At 39.9% G+C, this 17,283-nt stretch overlaps 1 protein-coding gene across 2 annotated transcripts in view; it reads left to right on the forward strand.

Annotated features, from left to right (window-relative positions):
• The first annotated feature begins 6,448 nt into the window (after positions 1 to 6,448).
• IPCEF1 (interaction protein for cytohesin exchange factors 1) overlaps positions 6,449 to 17,283 on the forward strand; it is a 182,609-nt gene continuing 171,774 nt past the window's right edge. For both annotated transcript variants that reach the window (XM_039234090.1, XM_039234092.1), the window contains exon 1: positions 6,449 to 6,691. The gene's annotated coding sequence lies outside the window, so the exon portion shown is untranslated. The remainder of the gene's footprint in view (positions 6,692 to 17,283) is intronic.

The following is a 17,283-nucleotide window of genomic DNA, read 5'->3' on the forward strand; positions in this document are numbered from 1 at the left end:
AGATTGCTTTGGGTAATATAGACATTTTAACAATATTTATTCTTCCAGTCCTTGAACATGGAATGTTCTTCCATTTCTTTACGTCTTCTTCAATTTCTTTCATAAGTATTCTATAGTTTTTAGTGTACAGATCTTTTACCTCATTGGTTAGGTTTATTCCTAGGTATCTATGTTTTTGGTACAATTGTAAATGGGAACAATTCTTTGATTTCTCTTTCTGCCGCTTCATTATTGGTGTATAGAAATGCAACCTATTTCTTTATGTTGATTTTATATTCTGCTGCTTGGCTGAATTCATGTATCAGTTCTAGCAACTTTTTGTGGAGTATTTCAGGGTTTCCATGTAGAGTATCATGAAAATATGACAGCCCAAAACCTTTGGGATGCAGCAAAGGCAGTCTTAAGAGGGAAGCATATAGCAATCCAGGCCTTCCTGAAGAAGGAAGAAATGTCTCAAATGCACAACCTACCCTTACACCTAAAGGAGCTGGAAAAAGAACAGCAAAGGTATCCCCAAACCAGCAAAAGAAGGGGAATAATAAAGATTAGGGCAGAAATAAATGATATCAAAATGAAAAAATAGTAGAACAGAGCAACAAAACTAGGAGCTGACTCTTTGAAAGAATTAACAAAATAATAAACCCCTATCCTGACTTATCAAAAAGAAAAAGGAAAGGACCCAAAAAATAAAATCATAATGAAAGAGTTAAGATCACAACCAACACTGCAGAAGTACAATTATAAGAGAGTATTATGAGCAAATATATGCCAACACATTGGGCAATCTGGAATAAATGGTTAAATTCCCAGAAACGTATAAACTATCAAAACTAAAACAGGAAGAAATAAAAAATTTGAACAGTCCATAACCAGTAAAGAAATTTAATTGGTCATCAAAAATCTCCTGACAAACAAGAGTCCAGGACTGGATGGCTTCCCAGGGGAAGTCTATCAAATATTGAAAGAAGAATTAAAACCTATTCTTTTGAAACTGTTCCAATAATAGAAATGGAAGGAAAACTTCCAAACTCATTCTATTAGGCCAGCATTACCTTGATTCCAAAACCAGACAAAAAGCCTACCAAAAAGGAGAATGATAGGCCAATTTCCCTGATGAACATGGATGCAAAAATTCTCAGCGAGAATTGCAAATTTAATGCAACAATACATTAAAAGAATTATTCACTATGATCAAGTGGGATTTATCCTGGGCTGTAGGGGTGGTTCAATATCGACAAATCAATCGATGTGATACATCACGTTAATAAATGAAAGGATAAGACCCACATGATCTTTTCAATAGATGCAGAAAAAGCATTTGACAAAGCACAGCATCCTTTCTTGCTAAAAACCCTCAAGAAAGTAGGGATAGAAGTAGCATACTTACTTCAACCTCAGAAAGGCCATATATGAAAGACCCACAGCTAATACCACCTAAATGGGGAAAAACTTTGAGTTTTCTCCCTAAGGTCAGGTGCATGATAGGGATGCCAACTCTTACTACTGTTGTTCAACATAGTACTGAAGTCCTAGTCTCAGCAATTAGAAAATAAGAAGAAATAAAAGCATACAAATTAGCAAAGAAGAAGTCAATCTTTCACTCTTCCCAGATGACATGTGTTGGTGTTCTCTAATTGCTTTTCAATTTTTTATCTTTGCCTTTACTGCCTCCTTAAGTTACTCCATATTTCAAAGGACAGTACCACACTCTGTAACCCCATTCCACCCCCCGGAAACTTTGTTTTTGGAATCTTTTTCTCTCATGTTCCAGTTTGATGCTTTGCCATCTAGGCCAGACGCTTGTCTCATCTTTTCTCTACATTCCTGGACATCTTTTTCTTGGATTCTACCTTTTCCATATCTTGGTTTATTCCCTTTTTGTGCTAGTGTACATTATCCAGTAACTTCCTAAGAAAGGGTGCGTAAGAGGTGGTCTTTCTGAGTCCACTCTTCTGTGTCTGAGAATAGGCATGTTCTATTTCATTCTTGATTGATAATTTAGTTCAGGATCAGCCAACTACTGTCCATGGGCCAAATCTGTTTTTTTGCACAGTTCATAAGTTATAGGATAACCTTTTTACATTTTTAAATGGATGAAGAAAAAAAGTCAAAGGAAGAAGAAGCATACCCTGGGACACAAGAAAATTATATATAATTCAAATTCTAATGTCCATCAATAAAATTTTGTCAGACCATAACCAGTTCATTCATTTACATGTTGTCTGTGGCTGCTTTCATGCTACAACAACAGAGTTGAATAGTTGGAATGTGACTCTTTACTATTTAAATATAGTATCTGGTCCATTTCAGAAAAAGTTTGCTGACTCCCTCCTGGTTTAGTTTTGGTCAGAGCCAAAACCCCAAGTACTCACTATGACCCCATGTGATCTAACCATAACCATGTATGGCCTGGCTTCTCTTGCTTTCCTTTCTCCTCTCTTCAGTTCCAGCCAAGCCCACCTCCTTGCTTTTCTTCTAGTATACCAGTGAAGCTCTGGAGGCCCCAGGACTTTAGCACTTGCTGTTCCCACTCTATGTTATCGTCTTTCCTCAGCTGTCAGCTGGCTCACTTACTTCCTTCAGATCATTGCTCAGAGGTCATCTTCTCTGTCAATCGTTCCCTGGCTACATAATCTAATTTTTAGTCTAATTTTCTTCCTTGACTCAATATATTTCCTATCTTGCTTTTTTTTTTCCCCCTCCTAAGCACTTATTACTACTGAACACATGATCTTTTACTTATCTTGCTTAGAGTGTATGCCATCCTAATTGAAGACTGGCAGCATTTTCTTTATTGCTCATTTTCTGCTGTATTTCCCGTGCCCAGAGCGGTGCTCCAAAATTTGTGTTGAGTGAGTGAAAACAATTCTAGGGCAAAATTATGGTGTTACAGAATTTTGCTCATTTGCCTTCTAACTCTCAATGCTACTTAGAAGAAATCTGGAATCTTTCAGTTCCTTGCATCTGAGGAAGTGGCTTATTTTCTCTATTGGGGAGATTTTAGTATTTTCTCTTTGTCTTTGGAGTGTGAGACTTTTACATTAACCTGAAATTCCTCATCCTGAGCGTTCAGTGAGAACTTTGAATCCCAATACTCATAGACTTTTATTATGGGAAATCTTTTATGATATTGCTTTAAAGAGGTCATTGAATAATATATCCTGAAGGATTTACTTGAATTTATCACCCATCCCTTCCATTAACATCTTTATTTGGCAATCATACTTATAATATCCAAAAGCTCTTTCTCGTTTTTAGGTTCCTTATTTTTCTTAGCACTCGTTTCATTTTTCTGATACAATATCTTCATGAATCTTTGAGGGGGAGATCAATTAGAAGGTCACTTTCTCCACTTACTTACAACAGTTTACAGTTACCCCAGCACATGCTGAGTGATGCTCTAATACCAGAATGTGGAGTTTTCATGCTGGGGTGCCCATATCCACATACATTGTCTGTAATCTTCACATAATTTCAATATTTTTAGAGGTAAATCTTCCACAATATTGCTTGGGGTGGGGTAAAATGGCTGTCCACAGCCTGGTGCATGCTTGCTGTGTAAAGGCTGGGCTGTTAGAGATATTTGAAAGGGGAGTCTGCGCAGGGGTGCCAGTTGGTAGTTTCTTAGAGACTTTCAATCAATCTTCCTTCTTTCAGCCCCATCACTTACTTAGATTTTCTTTTTTCAAATATCTTTAATGTTTATTTACTTTTGCGAGAGAAAGAGAGAGTGAGAGGGAGAGAGAGAGAACGAGTAGAAAGAGATGGAGAAAGAGAGGGAGACACAAAATGGGAAGCAGACTCCAGGCTCTGAGCCGTCAGTGCAGAGCCCGATGCAGAGCTTGAACTCACAAACCATGATATCAAGACCTGAGCTGAAGTCAGATGCTCAACCAATTGAGCCACACAGGCGTCCCTAGATTTTCAAACTTCTCGTGGATTTTTGTCTTAGTTTTTGTCTTCTTATGAAATGAATATAAAAGAAATTAGAGGAAGTCTGAAACCAGAGACTGAAATAGTTTTTCCACTATTTTCTATTTCCCAAAGGCAATCACTTTCACCAAGTGGTAACTTTATTATATGTCCTTGTTTTCTCTGCTCCTCCAACAGAATTACTTATTTTTAATAGTTTTTAATTGACATTTCGATTGTGAGGCATAGGCATAGGGCATTTTGGAGTGTAGGCTATGTGTAACCTGTAAATTTAAAAACTTCTGAAGAAGCAGAGACACCAAGCATGACATACAGAGGATCTCCACTTGGATTTTGAAAATGTTGCCTTGAGTCTTTTGCCACTTAAACTGTGGATCAAATGTCACTGGTTTCTATCTGGATGTCAGCTGTTAACTGCACATCTTTAATTTAGGAAGATACAAGGGCAATTGAATTATTTACTTCTCTACCCAGAATGACCATTTCCTCCTTGCCCCCAGTGGATGTAGGCCAGGAAACAGCCCTTAAAAATGCTTACAAAGGAAGAAGGAAGGAGTGGTATGCTTTTGTACCAATGCTGGGTTGGTGGGGCTACAGCAATGAAGCCTGGTCATTCTTAGGAGGGACTCATTGAGTGTCAAGAGGGGAAAAGCCGGGGTGCCTGGGTGGCTCAGTTGGCTGAGCATTTGACTTAAGCTCAGGTCATGATCTTGAGGTTCACAAGTTCGAGCCCCATGTCAGGCTCTGTGCTGACAGCTCAGAGCCTGGGACCTGCTTCATATTCTTTATCTCCTTCTCTCTCTCTGCCCCTACCCTGCTCATTCTCTGTCTCTCTTTCTTGCAAAAATAAACTAAAAAATTTTTAAAAATTTTTTAAAAGGAGGAAAAAAGCCAGGTATTGAGGAGTTCTGATCCCATTGAGATGGATGCTTAAGGAGATTATATAAACCCACTAAGAAATCTCTGAGTTTGTTTGGAGGCTTCTCATGCTTGTGGTTAGGTGAAAAGTTGTTCCTTTGATTGAAATTGCAGATTCTAAGCTAGTTTTATAGTTTATTGTAGGGTTTGCTTATATATTAATTTGTGTCTTGGAGATGGAATAATTAGAGTCATTGGGTTTTCACATCTGAGCAGTATGATCTTGGTATATCTTGGGCAGCAGGATTTTCTTGTAGCGGTGTGACTATGCTTATGATTTTATTTTTAGATGAGTTTTCCCTTTTGTTAGCATTTGGCTGGACAGTGACGACTTGAATTTGGGTAAAATTTTACATACTGTATCTAAACCTAAAAGATGGTCATGTATCATCCCTGTCCTTGGAATTCACACTGCATGACTCCTTCCTGGGGAAGGACTCCATGCTGGGGGAAGCCTTTGTAAGTGTCCATGGTCAGGTCAGAAGGACCAGACGTAGGACTTTAACCAGGAGCTGTACTCCTCACTCTCATTGCCTTTCACTATTGCTTTGTCACTCTGGTGAAGCCAGCTGTCATGTTGTGAGCTCCTCTACAGAGAGGCCTATGTGAGGATGCCCTTGGTCCACAGCTAGCAGGAATTGAGTTCCTCAGTCTCATAGCCATGAGAAACTGAATCCTAGCAACAACTGCATGAGTGAGCATGGGAGAGCTCATTTCTCCAGTCCAGCCTCAAGGTGGCTGTAGCCCCAGCTGACCCCCTGCGGTTATAGCCTGCAGGAGATTCTTAGTGGGAGAACCCAGCTAAGCTGGGTCCAGACTTCTGACCCACACAAGCCTTAAGGTCACGTGTGTTTGTTGTTTTAAGCCTCTAAGTATCAGCATAATCAGATAACTAATACACATGCTAATAATTTAGCTCCCGCATTCTGGAAGATTGCATTGGTCATGAGCTCAGTTTTAATGGTTTTTTTCCTTCTCTTTGAAAGCAGAGTATAAACATAGTGAGATTGTATTCTCCCTAAGAAGCTCTAAAATAACAAGATGCTGCCGTTGGAAAGGAGAGGAGAAAGGGCAGGAATTTAGGTGAGGAGTTCAAATATCTCTGACTCTCAGCCCGTCATTTCCTTGCCTGGTGTGGAAAAGATAAGTTTCACTGTTGGAGAATTTATTTTTTGTGCTGCAAAACAGGGGCAGGCTAAGACTTTTTTTTTTCTTTTTTTCTTTTTTTTTTTTTTTTTTACCATAAAGTGGTTTTAATCTCTATTTAGAAGAGCATTATGGACTATTAGGAAAAAGAAGAGAAATTTGAAGTAAGACTGAGCCTAAAAGAGGATGATGGTTAACAAGTGGCCTCTCCACTAACCACACTGAGAACAGCTCTGTGAACGTTCCCACCCTCCATACCTGTGTATAAACATCTTTGCCTCCAAAACAACAACAACAACAACAAAACCAAAACAAAACACAAAACCAGGTAGTGTTTTGTACGTGTGTCCTGGAAATGAATACACTACATAGTGTTTAGGGAGAAGGGAAGTCAGATGGATGGGACACGCCCACTTTGTGTGCATGGTGCCCTGGATTTGGGAATCGAGGCAGGGATCAATAACAATAAGAGGGAAGAACAAGAAAATTGAGGAAGTAGAGATGATAGATACTTCCCCTTCTTTCGAAAGAGCTTACTCTCTGCTCAGCTTCGGATCTAGTCCTGCGTTAGACTGAGCCTCCAGAACTGTAGCTGCTTAGAGTGGAATCCTCAACCTTTTCCTCAGTGGATTATGAGTTTTCTGAATTCAGGGATAACTAGCCAGCTCTTGGATTTACCCTCTTTTTCTTGCATGTAAGTAAAGTCACTCCTTGGCTGATGTATCAGAAGTCATTGCTTGGCTTATCAAGATGGCAAAGGAATTGCTATCCTAGCACTCTCTTCAGAATGGTGAGAAGTTTTAAAATGTGACTTTGGGGGCACATGGAGGACTCTGTTAACTATCCGACTTGGTTTTGGCTCAGGTCATGATCTCACCATTTGTGAGATCGAAACCTGAATCGGGTTCTGTGCTGACAGCGGGAAGCCTTCTTGGGATTCTCTCTCTCTCTCTCTCTCTCTCTCTCTCTCCCCCTCTCTTTCTCCTCCCCCAAATAAATTAAAAAATTAAAAAAATAAAATGTGACTCTCGGGATATGATGTTTGCTCAGCTCTTCATAAACCTGCTGCTGGGAAGTCCCGTGTTAAAGTCACTCTTCAGCTCTCTTAGAGAATGATTGTAAACTCATTCTGCTTTTCTCTTTCTTAAATGGATGTTGTATTGATAGTTGCTTGGACTGCAGACCCAGGGTTTGCTCTAGAAAAGTGCCGTTTAGCATTTGTTGGGGGTCCTGAGGGGTTTGCTTGGGGAAACACTCTGTGGCCACCCCCTTTTGTGAAGCTGTGTTCTCTACGCAGAGTCCCCTTTGCATGCAGGCAGCTGGAAGGGATTTTACTCTTAGGTAAAGCTCAGGCTTGAAAAAATACCTGCATAAAAATAAGAACTTAGGTAATGTTGGTTCCCAGGTATTTACCAAGTGCATCTGGAGCATTTGGTTTTCTTTGACTGCGTATATGTGAAAGAAATTTAATTGTAGGAGTCAGAGTAGTCACTCTCCAAGGCATCTTTGACTGTAGTAGTGGATTTTATTTGTCTGCAGGGGCCCGGATGTTCCTAGTACTGTTCTGGGCATTGTGTAGTCATATATAGATCCTGATTCCTCTACTACTAATCATTTTACATAGAAAATAGGAACAGAAAGAATATGGGTTTCTTTTACGCAAGTGAGAAGGAAAAGGATTTTAGCATATGTAATTGTTGAGGCACTCTTTCATTTTTTTTTTAATTTTTATTTATTTTTGAGAGAGAGACAGAGAGTGAAAGGGGCAGAGAGAGAAAATCCCAAGCAGGCTCCATACCGTCAGCATGGACCCCAATGTGGGGCTTGAACTCACAAACTGTGAGATCATGACCTGAACTGAAACCAGTCAGATGCTAACCAATTGAGGCACCCAGGTGTCCTGAGGCACTCATTCTTTAATCGATGTTTTAATTTTCTTCCTTTCTTCTTGTATATCAAGGGTCTTTTCTGGAGAGGGTCTGTGTATAAACTATTGCAGGCTAGCTGCATTAAGCAAATACCTATGATCTGAGTAGGGAAATAGGAAGTTCTTGCCTGCGGTAGTTTTCTGTGGCAATAAGCGATAAGAGATTACTTCATGACTATTGCCTGAGACTTTCCTTTTGACTCGTGTATCCTTCTCAAACAGCTCACTTCTGTTTTCCATCCAGCATGGAGGCTAGTCTGTGTGAACTGGTAATGTAAACACAGGCTGACAATCTGCAAGCATGTTTCATATGGTGAAAATGAAGAAAGTCCTAAAAAACAAATGAGCTCTTGGTGTTGAAAAAAATCCTGCAAATGGGGGAGTTAACTATACTCTGAGCACTCAAAACAATGTCCACCACATAGTATGCTCTCAGGTTTTGTTGAATGGATAGATGATTAGGATTGCTCATACAATGATCATAGTAGGGTGGCCTTTGCTTTATCTCTGTTATCCGGGTACTTAAGGAAATGCTTGTTGGAGGTTGAAGTGAAGCAGGCGAGGAAGAGAATATAAAGGTGAAGAGAGGAGAAAGGGTATGTAGGCATGAGATCAAAAGAAGTAGTGACGGAGATAAGAAGCTCTAAGGGTGGAGATACAGTGGTGATGGAGGTGGTGGGATAGAGTTGGAGCTGGTGGTGAAGGTGATGGCCGAGGTGGTAGAAGTAGCAGTGAAGATGGTGGAGGTGGTGGTCATAGACGTGGTGGTGGAATGGAGATGGTTATGGGAGAGCAGTATGACATAGTCAGGAGAATACATGGGGTCAGATGCATCTATTTAAAATCTGTATTTACCTCTTACTAGTTCTATGAACTCTAGACCCATAAAGCAGTGATTATAATACTCTGAGCTTTTTGGATTATGTGTAAAGATCACAAATCTGACTGCACAGAGGCTGCTACATCAGGATCTTGATGAAATGGCAGTTGTCAATGTATTTTCTTCAGCTTTAAAATTATCACAGCCACATTTAAAAATTTAACTATCAATTTATTTTTTCTTCTTTTTATTTTAAAATAATTTTACCTTTATTTATTATTGAGAGACAAAGAGAGACAGAGCACAAATGGGGGAGGGTCAGAGAGAGAAGGAGACACAGAATCCAAAGCAGGCTCCAGGCTCTGAGCAAGTTGTCAGCACAGATCCCAAAGCGGGGCCCGAACCCACGAACCATGAGATCATGACTTCCTGAGCTGAAGTCGGACCTTCAACCGACTGAGCCACCCAGGTGTCCCTATATTTTCTTCTTTAAAAATTATCATTTTTATTTGAGAGAGAGAGAGAGCAAGCAGGGGAGAGGGGCAGAGGGACAGAGAAAGAGAGAGAATCCCAAGCAGTTTCCATGTTCAGCATAGAGCCTAATGCAGGGCTTGATCTCAAGACCCTAGGATTATGACAGAGTCCAAATTAGGAGTCAGATATTCAACCAACTGAGGCATCCAGAAGCCCCTATCTTTTTTTCTTTTTGCTTTTCAGTATTTTCTAAATTACATAAATAAGCATGATTATTTAAAAAAATTATGTATTAAAAATAAATGTTACAAGCCTAATTATCAGGAAGGTTAAGCACATGGCAGTATATACCATCAACACAGTGATGCTTATGGAAGTCTTGCCATTAATTAGTGCTAAGTAAAAAAAGACGCACAACCTTTTCAACTATGTAAAAATATTGTAGAGAAGCAGGATGGAGGTAAATATGTTTAAATGTTACTATATGATTAGTAGATTTGTAGCTTATACTTGTCTTTGTAACTTCCTATTGTTTTTTCCAAATATTCCATTAGTAAAGCATATCTGGATTATTTTAATAATCCAAATACAAAGTAAGTGTTGAATTAAAATAAGTGAAAAGAAATTTAGCCCTCTTTTAATTTTCCACCAAAAATAAAACAAAAGCAGGGGCGCCTGGTTGGCTCAGTCAGTTGAACGGCTGACTCTTGATTTCAGCACAGGTCATGATCCCAGGGTTATAAGATCAAGCCCCTTGTTGGGCTCCACACTTAGTGTGGAGTCTGCTTAAGATTCCCTCTCTCCCTCTGCTTCTCTCCCTGGCTCATGCTATCTCTAAAATAAATAACTAATCTAAAATAAACAAACAAAGGAATGAATGAATGGATGGATGAAACAAAAGTGGCTTCTTAGTTATAGTGTGCTAATATTTGTGTTCATTGCAATCTAAGGAATGACACAATTTATGTTATTTAATCTTTGTATGGGGATTCCTTTGGAGATAAAGACTGGTATGGAGTCATGTGAAAGCTCTAAAGTGAGAACAAGCAAGTCAGATCTCACCTGGGACTGACTGGTCTCATTAGTGCCTATAATCACATAAGAATGGGTTATTTTCTTTGGATGATTTATAACTGCCTCTAAACCTGTATTGGATGACTTTCTAGCAAATTCAACAGTCAATTCAACACTTAATGGTTCTAAATTAAATCTAGACTTGACAGCATAAGAGTACTTAATTTAAAAAAAAGTTTATTCATTGTTGAGAGAGAGAGAAAGAGGAAGAGAGAGAGGAGAGAGAGGATCTCAAGGAGTCTCTGCACTGTTAGTGCAGAGCCTGATGTAGGCTTGAACTTATGAACCAAGAGATCATGACCAGAGCTGAAATAAAGAGTCAGACACTTAACCAAGTGAGCCACCAGTTACCCCAAGATTAATTAACTCTTTTAGGGCAAATTGACTTATCTTTATCATCTTAGCATATATAAGGAGAGATCAGGAAAACATTTTTGTGAAGTCAGGAAGTAATTCTTGTTGGGCCCTGGCCATCCCATCCCGTGTGCCAGCCTGTCACTGAGTCGCTGATCAGAGACTAAGCCAGAATCCAGTATCTTGGCTTATAGGTGGTGAGCAAATCTCCTTTGTCTCATAAATGATCAAGTGAGAGATATTTGCCCAAGAGACAAAAGATGAATGGTTGTGAGCTGAAGACAGGCCTCCCAAACTGAATGACTATTGGAATAGAAGTATTTGGAAAGTGAAATTTAGCAAGTTTTAAGTTCACCCCAATTGCAAGAATGTAGATAAACCCTTTCAAAAATGTCTGAATACGTTAGTGAAGATGAGTTAAGGTTAGATATGCAAGAATTAACCTAACAGACAAGCAAACTCATGCCCAAACAGGCCAGCACGGAATATGAACTGCACTAGAAATAGCAGACTTTTGAATAGAGAGTCCATAGCATTTTCTGAATATTTCATGTGGGGAACACTAAAGAAAGACCAGTGATATTACTGAACACTTGCTATGTTCCAGGCACTATAACCGGCGCTTTTACTTTACATGAACAATTTCAGTCACTTCTCAAGACAATCCTAAGAAACAGCACTGTTGGCCTCCCCATGAACCTGAAGACCAGAGAGGAAAGTACTCTGTCTAAACCCTCATGCAATGCAGGGGCAGAGACAGGATTCTAAGCCAGATCTCTGTGTCTCCCCTGGGGCCTGACTACTGTGCTACAGGGCCCTATGTTGTTTTCATTCGCATTAGAGATTTTCTTACATAAACTAGTGGTTCGAGGCCAAGAACTGCGAGGCAAAGTGTGGGTCTGAACAGATGCATCATCTACTTTGAAATTTTTTTAAGTGAAATTCCTTTCCATTTCCTGACTGAGGAGGTCAAAAAGGAATTTTTCTTTTGTCTTCAGGGAACTTCCCCTGCCCTGACATGATGGCACGTATGGTTGTTATCATAAGCCAACTTCTAGAGTGTCTGGTGGTACTGTGTAGGGACCACCACCCAACCGGCGGCAGGAAAGAGGTCTGGGGGACAGTGGCATGCAAAGCTCTCAGGACCATCCCCGTGCTGTCCACAACCCCAATCAAGGTACACACAGTTTCATCTCCACAAGGATCCTTTTATAACAATACCTTATCTAATTTGGAAACATTCAACTTGCATTTTGAGTGTCAGTGGACCCATACTGATTGCGGCTTTATATTAGGCTCTGTGTGTTAGTGGGGGCAGCTGAGATCCACAGATGAGGAGACCCAGGCTGCCCATGACATATGACAGTTGGGTGCTACCAACCAAGTCATTTAACATGAGTCTCCTCACCTATAAAACCTGAGATAAAAATTCCCAACCAGTATGCTCTAGGGTGTGGAAGAAAACAAACACATTATAAAGCAATGGGTACTTCTGTTTTCATTCCTATTCCAGTTTCTTACCATGTCGAGACTCATCTGGCATACAAGAGCTTTGTGGCAGAAGAGGGGTAAAGGTGTTGAGGGGTGTTATGGTCTCGGTTGTGCTTCCCTCCCCCCAAAAGATATGCTGAGGCCCTAACTCTCAGAACCTCGGAATGTGATCTTATTTGAAAATAAAGTGGTTGTGGTTGTCTTTAGCTGAATTAAGGTGAGTTTCATAGTGGATTGGGCCCCTAATCCAATATGACTGATGTCTTATAAGAAGGCAGTCCTGTAAACACAGCCACACAGGGAGAATGCCATGTGATGATGAAAAGAGAGATTGGAGGTACAGAGCTGCAAGCCAATGAAAGCCAATGAATGGTCACCCAGCACCAGAAGTGTAGGAAGAGGCAAGGAAGGATTCTCTCTTATAGTTTTGGAGGGAGCACAGTCCTGCCACCATCTTGATTTCAGACTTCTGGTCTCCAGAGCTGTGAGGGCATACTTGTTTGTTGTTTTGAGCCACTCAGTTTATAGGATTTTGCTACTACAGCCCTAGAAAACATACAAGGGGAAAGAATAAAAGCCATTTTAAGTGCTAGTGATAAACTCATCCGTATTGCTGGCAAGCACTTTTAGGGACCAGATCCAGCATGACTCATTTCTCTGATTTAACCTGTGGCTTTGGGCCTCAAACAGTAGAGTCACTTCATCGTTGAGTGGGGATGAATAAAGACACTAAACAATGAAAGACATTTACAAAATGAAAATCAGGATATTGTGAAATCCATAAAAGGGCATCCTTTCATAAATTGAATTGAGCTAGGGATTCCAGATTATTGCACCAATGTAGTCATTTGCTAGACATGGAACATTTGTGCCTACTTGGGAGGATATTTACTTCCCCAAGTTGTATATTGGAAGCAAAGTTTAAATATTCTGGCTTGGAAAATAAATGTGATGGTGCTTTGGTACCATCAGTATAAAATCTACTTCAGTCTAAGCATATAGCAAATGGAAACTCCCTAGTTAAAAAGATATCAGGTGATCATAGTGGTTTAATCTACAACTGTTGACTCCTTTGGTACATAAAACTAATGTAGTACCTACATAGCTATTAGTGACAGCATAAATAACCTGGATTTCAAGCATATTCTTGGGTTTCTCTGCAATATAAGAATATGTTAAAAGATCTCTTAAATCCCCTTTTCAATAGAGTTTAAATTACCCTAATTCTTATTACCATAATTACCCCTAGGAGAACAACATTCTTTTAGCAGGAAAACATCATTGTATGAGGCTAATCATTTAATCTGCATAAAACTAAAAATATAGTCTTGCTTCCCTTTTTAATTGATCCCTATTTGATTTTCTATAGTATATGTGCTGCCGAAGCGAACACTATTTAATTTTCTTTAGACTTGTTATTCATTTTATATAATCTCTTTCAAAATGCTAGACAGAAATTTGTGAAGTTTGATTTCAAATTTGAACAGGGTAGTTTTTTCCTCTCATGAAGGAAAATGCTTTCTTAGGAGGCTCATGCACTCTTCTGTAATGTCAGACAGAAATAGAACATTTAACTACTTATGGGCAAATGTGAGCCTTGGTTTAAAATAGGAAAATACAGACCTCTCAGAAAGAAAAGAAATGAAGCTGACTCAAAATACTTCCCAGGAACCTCAATTTAACATTGTTCATCCCTGTAGAATAGAATTCAGTGTTAGGTGATATGGCTCACTTGGGTGAACTTACACTAAGTCAGGTTTAATGTAAAACCTTTAATCTTTTCAAAAATTGAGCCTTTAAACACAGAAACCATACTTTCTAGGCTACTTGTTTATGAGTATTCTGTTTGGATACCAGAGAGTATAGCATGGTATCGGTGAAGTGCTTCTGGAACAAATTTGAAGATTCTTGCCTAATATTTTCCAGGTGTTTTATTGCCAGAGCACCAACAAGAATACCTTTTCAGTTCCCTTATACATATAAATTGACAGTACGTTTGCTTGGTTAGGTTTAGTTACAGCCATCTGTCACAGAGAAGGATCTGAACTTGAACTCTCTTGGTCAAATGTGGCCAAAGTTTTCCAGCTAGAACTAGATTTCACCCTGGTACACAAACTACCGAGATTTCCTGTAGCTGGATTTTCAACTTGATTAATCAAGTGGAGCCACCTTTGCGTAGGTAATGGGGACTTAAGAGGGAATTGTCAAGCAAGATTTGAGATAGGCAGAAGAGTACCATTTAGTTTCATTTTGTGAGCACTTGTAAACATTCCGAGGTTATGCACAAATCCATTGCCTTGAGAGGAACGCCAGTTATTCTGAGCCGAGAAGCCAGCAAGCTAGTGTGAGAAGAGAGACACCAGAGCATGTATCAAAGCAGAGTAAGTGAGCAGAGCAAGTAAGCCTCAGGGATTCTCCCTGAGGTGACTTCGCTTTCAAGTTTTGGTATTCCTCTTAGCAGCAGCATTCTAGACTTGGGGTATGGTCTTTGCATTAAATATCTACTCCTGTGTGCTTTGCACTGGGAGCCAGCTAGCAAGAGCCTCCCTTCTTAATCCTGGACTGACTTCTGGCATTGAGGACCTCTGTCTATGCCCCACAGGCTTGTGTTTCTTACCACTGCTCTCAGAGACTCCACTTTGGTCAAATCTGGGGTCTTTCTCTCTACTCAGCCCTTGGATTCAGCTCTTTCCAGATGGATCACGTATCCAAATTATTACTTCTATAGACTTCAGGACTCACAGCTTTCTACCACTCCTACTTTAATGCACTTAATTTTCTCCTTAAGCCTTTCAACTGTAGCATCTGCTCTGATTTACTTCTTGGTTTCTCTGTCTTGCAGTCTCTAGAGTTTCTCTCTTGGGAAATTCCCTGACTTCAATTCTCTTCAGGTGTTGTTGCACAAAATGATCAGACCACGCATCCTTCCAGTCCTGATCTAACCTCTGGTTCCCCACTCAGTCTCCTCTTGCCAGCAGGGTGACGCATCTGCACTGACATTATTGTCATGTTTAAAGTTGAATTATTACCCAACATTCGCTGGATGTTCTCCTTTGGGAATTCATGGAGAGTTGTTCAAAACAAATGAACTTGGTTAGGTATAATGTTTAAAACAGACATTAGATTCTCTTCTTCCCTCATTTGGGGGTTGACAGCACTTTATCCGATCATACTATCTTACACATTGATACTGTGTGCTTGTGCTTGTCCCTGGGTCAAGTTAGCTTTGTGTCTAATACTTTTCTTCCTGGCCAGCTGGTCATTCAAATAAGAAAAACTTTCTTCTTTTTCCCATGTTCGGCCCAATCAATAGTCCCCAGGCAGTCTTGGCTGTGGCCAAATGTCTTTTCTTCCCTGCTACCCCCAGTTTCTGTACTTCTTCTTCATGATTATTCAGGCACCTTGGACTAATCTCTCCACTGAGCTCTACCCTGTGCTTGCCGCCTCCGCATGTGTCCTGTTTGTTGGTGTAAAGGAAAGATTCTGTGATCCTTTGACTTACCTGAATGTCTTGCATCCTCTGGGGCTTTGGGCAAGTACGACAAAGGCTTGGGTTTAGTAGTCTTTTTATTATATAGACCTTTCCATCAAAAGTCTCCTTTATTCTCCTGGAGAGCCTAGAGAAGTTTCACATATGGACATTTCAGGGTCTATATCTTAGGATTGGGCAAGTAGGAAGCTGCTTTTTAAAAAAAATGTTTTTCTAGCCCTTTTGTTTTCTGTTTTTGTTCTGTTCTTTCACAGGGAGATGTCCTTCTAAACCTAAATGTCTATTCCCATGGAAGCTCTGAGCTGTGGCTGCTTTACAATTTACTGAGCATGTGAATGTGCATTTTCTTATACTGATACCAAGACATTGTGCTGTCTGTATGTGGGCCAGATAGTAACACATCCATTGAGGAAACTGAGGCTCAGAATGGTTCAGTGGTGTGTCCAGGCAATAAATGGCTGAGCTGAGTCTTGCACTCTGGTTTACTGTCTCTTACAGGAGGTTTTTCCCATTTGGAGCATCCTATTGTCTGGCCTTTATAGGTAAGTTGTCTCTACTGATTTATCATCAGGGTGAAGTTTGAGTTCAAGTCTAGTCATCTTCTACCTCTCAGTGTCTCCCAGTCTGGATCATCCCACCAGGCATGTATTCTTAACCTTATACTTGCATGGGTTGGGAGGCCCCCACTCATCTGTCTCAGATGCCTGGTGTCAATGCTTATATCATAGGATCAGATGTCGAACCTATTTTAGCTCAGAGGGAATTTAGACTCCATTTACTCTAACGCTGCCACTTTATGGATAGGGAACTGAAGTCCAAAGAGATTTTGTGATTTCTGTATACAGCTTGTTGTGATTGCTATGTATGGCTTGCTGGAAGTAATACTCAGTTCACTGCCTGGATTTCCTTATTCTAGATGTTCTTCACTGTTAAATCTGGGTTAAAGTGGACACATTCTCAGAAGAGCAAGGTCTTTAAGTTGTCATGAGTTATTAACACCAATGTGTGAATTAGCCTCTCAGATCCTTCCAACCAAGAGCTAATTCAGATTGCCAACCCAACTGGCCCACATACCCAACCTCGAGCTGACGGATGCCTCATCTAGACTCTCTAAATGTTAACTGTCCGACAGCAAAACTGCATCATTTATTTTGTAAGGTTATTTCAGCTTTTGTCATTTTAAATGTCTTTCTGTCAAAGACTTGATGATTTGGAAGTCTGTACAAGATGGAGGTGGAGAAGGGCACTCTTAATTGGAATAGAAGTAATGGGAATTCCAGTACAACCTCCACAAAATGCTTAAGCCTCTGAAGAGAGAATCTCTTAAAACTTTTGCCAGATTTTTAATCAGAAAGTTTTTAAATACACACATACACAACAACCAATTTTATCTTCTTGATTTATCAAGCTTAGACTCTCAGATGAGTACTTGTCATTCACAGGCTTTCCCCAGAATTTGAATTTGCTTCATAAAAAGTTATCAGTAGGCCAAATGTCTGGCGGGGTACCATGTATGAAAATATCATGTGTCTAAATGTGAATTAATGAAATTGTAGCAGATTATTCTTGGTGGGAACTGTGTCTTTTAAATATGGAAACAAAAGATTCATTTATTAAGGTTCACCTTTAGCGAAAAGACTGTAGAAAATGCTGTAT

Source organism: Hyaena hyaena, unplaced genomic scaffold, assembly GCF_003009895.1.
Source record: "Hyaena hyaena isolate Hyena2069 unplaced genomic scaffold, ASM300989v1 scaffold_81, whole genome shotgun sequence".
Classification (NCBI taxonomy): domain Eukaryota; kingdom Metazoa; phylum Chordata; class Mammalia; order Carnivora; family Hyaenidae; genus Hyaena; species Hyaena hyaena.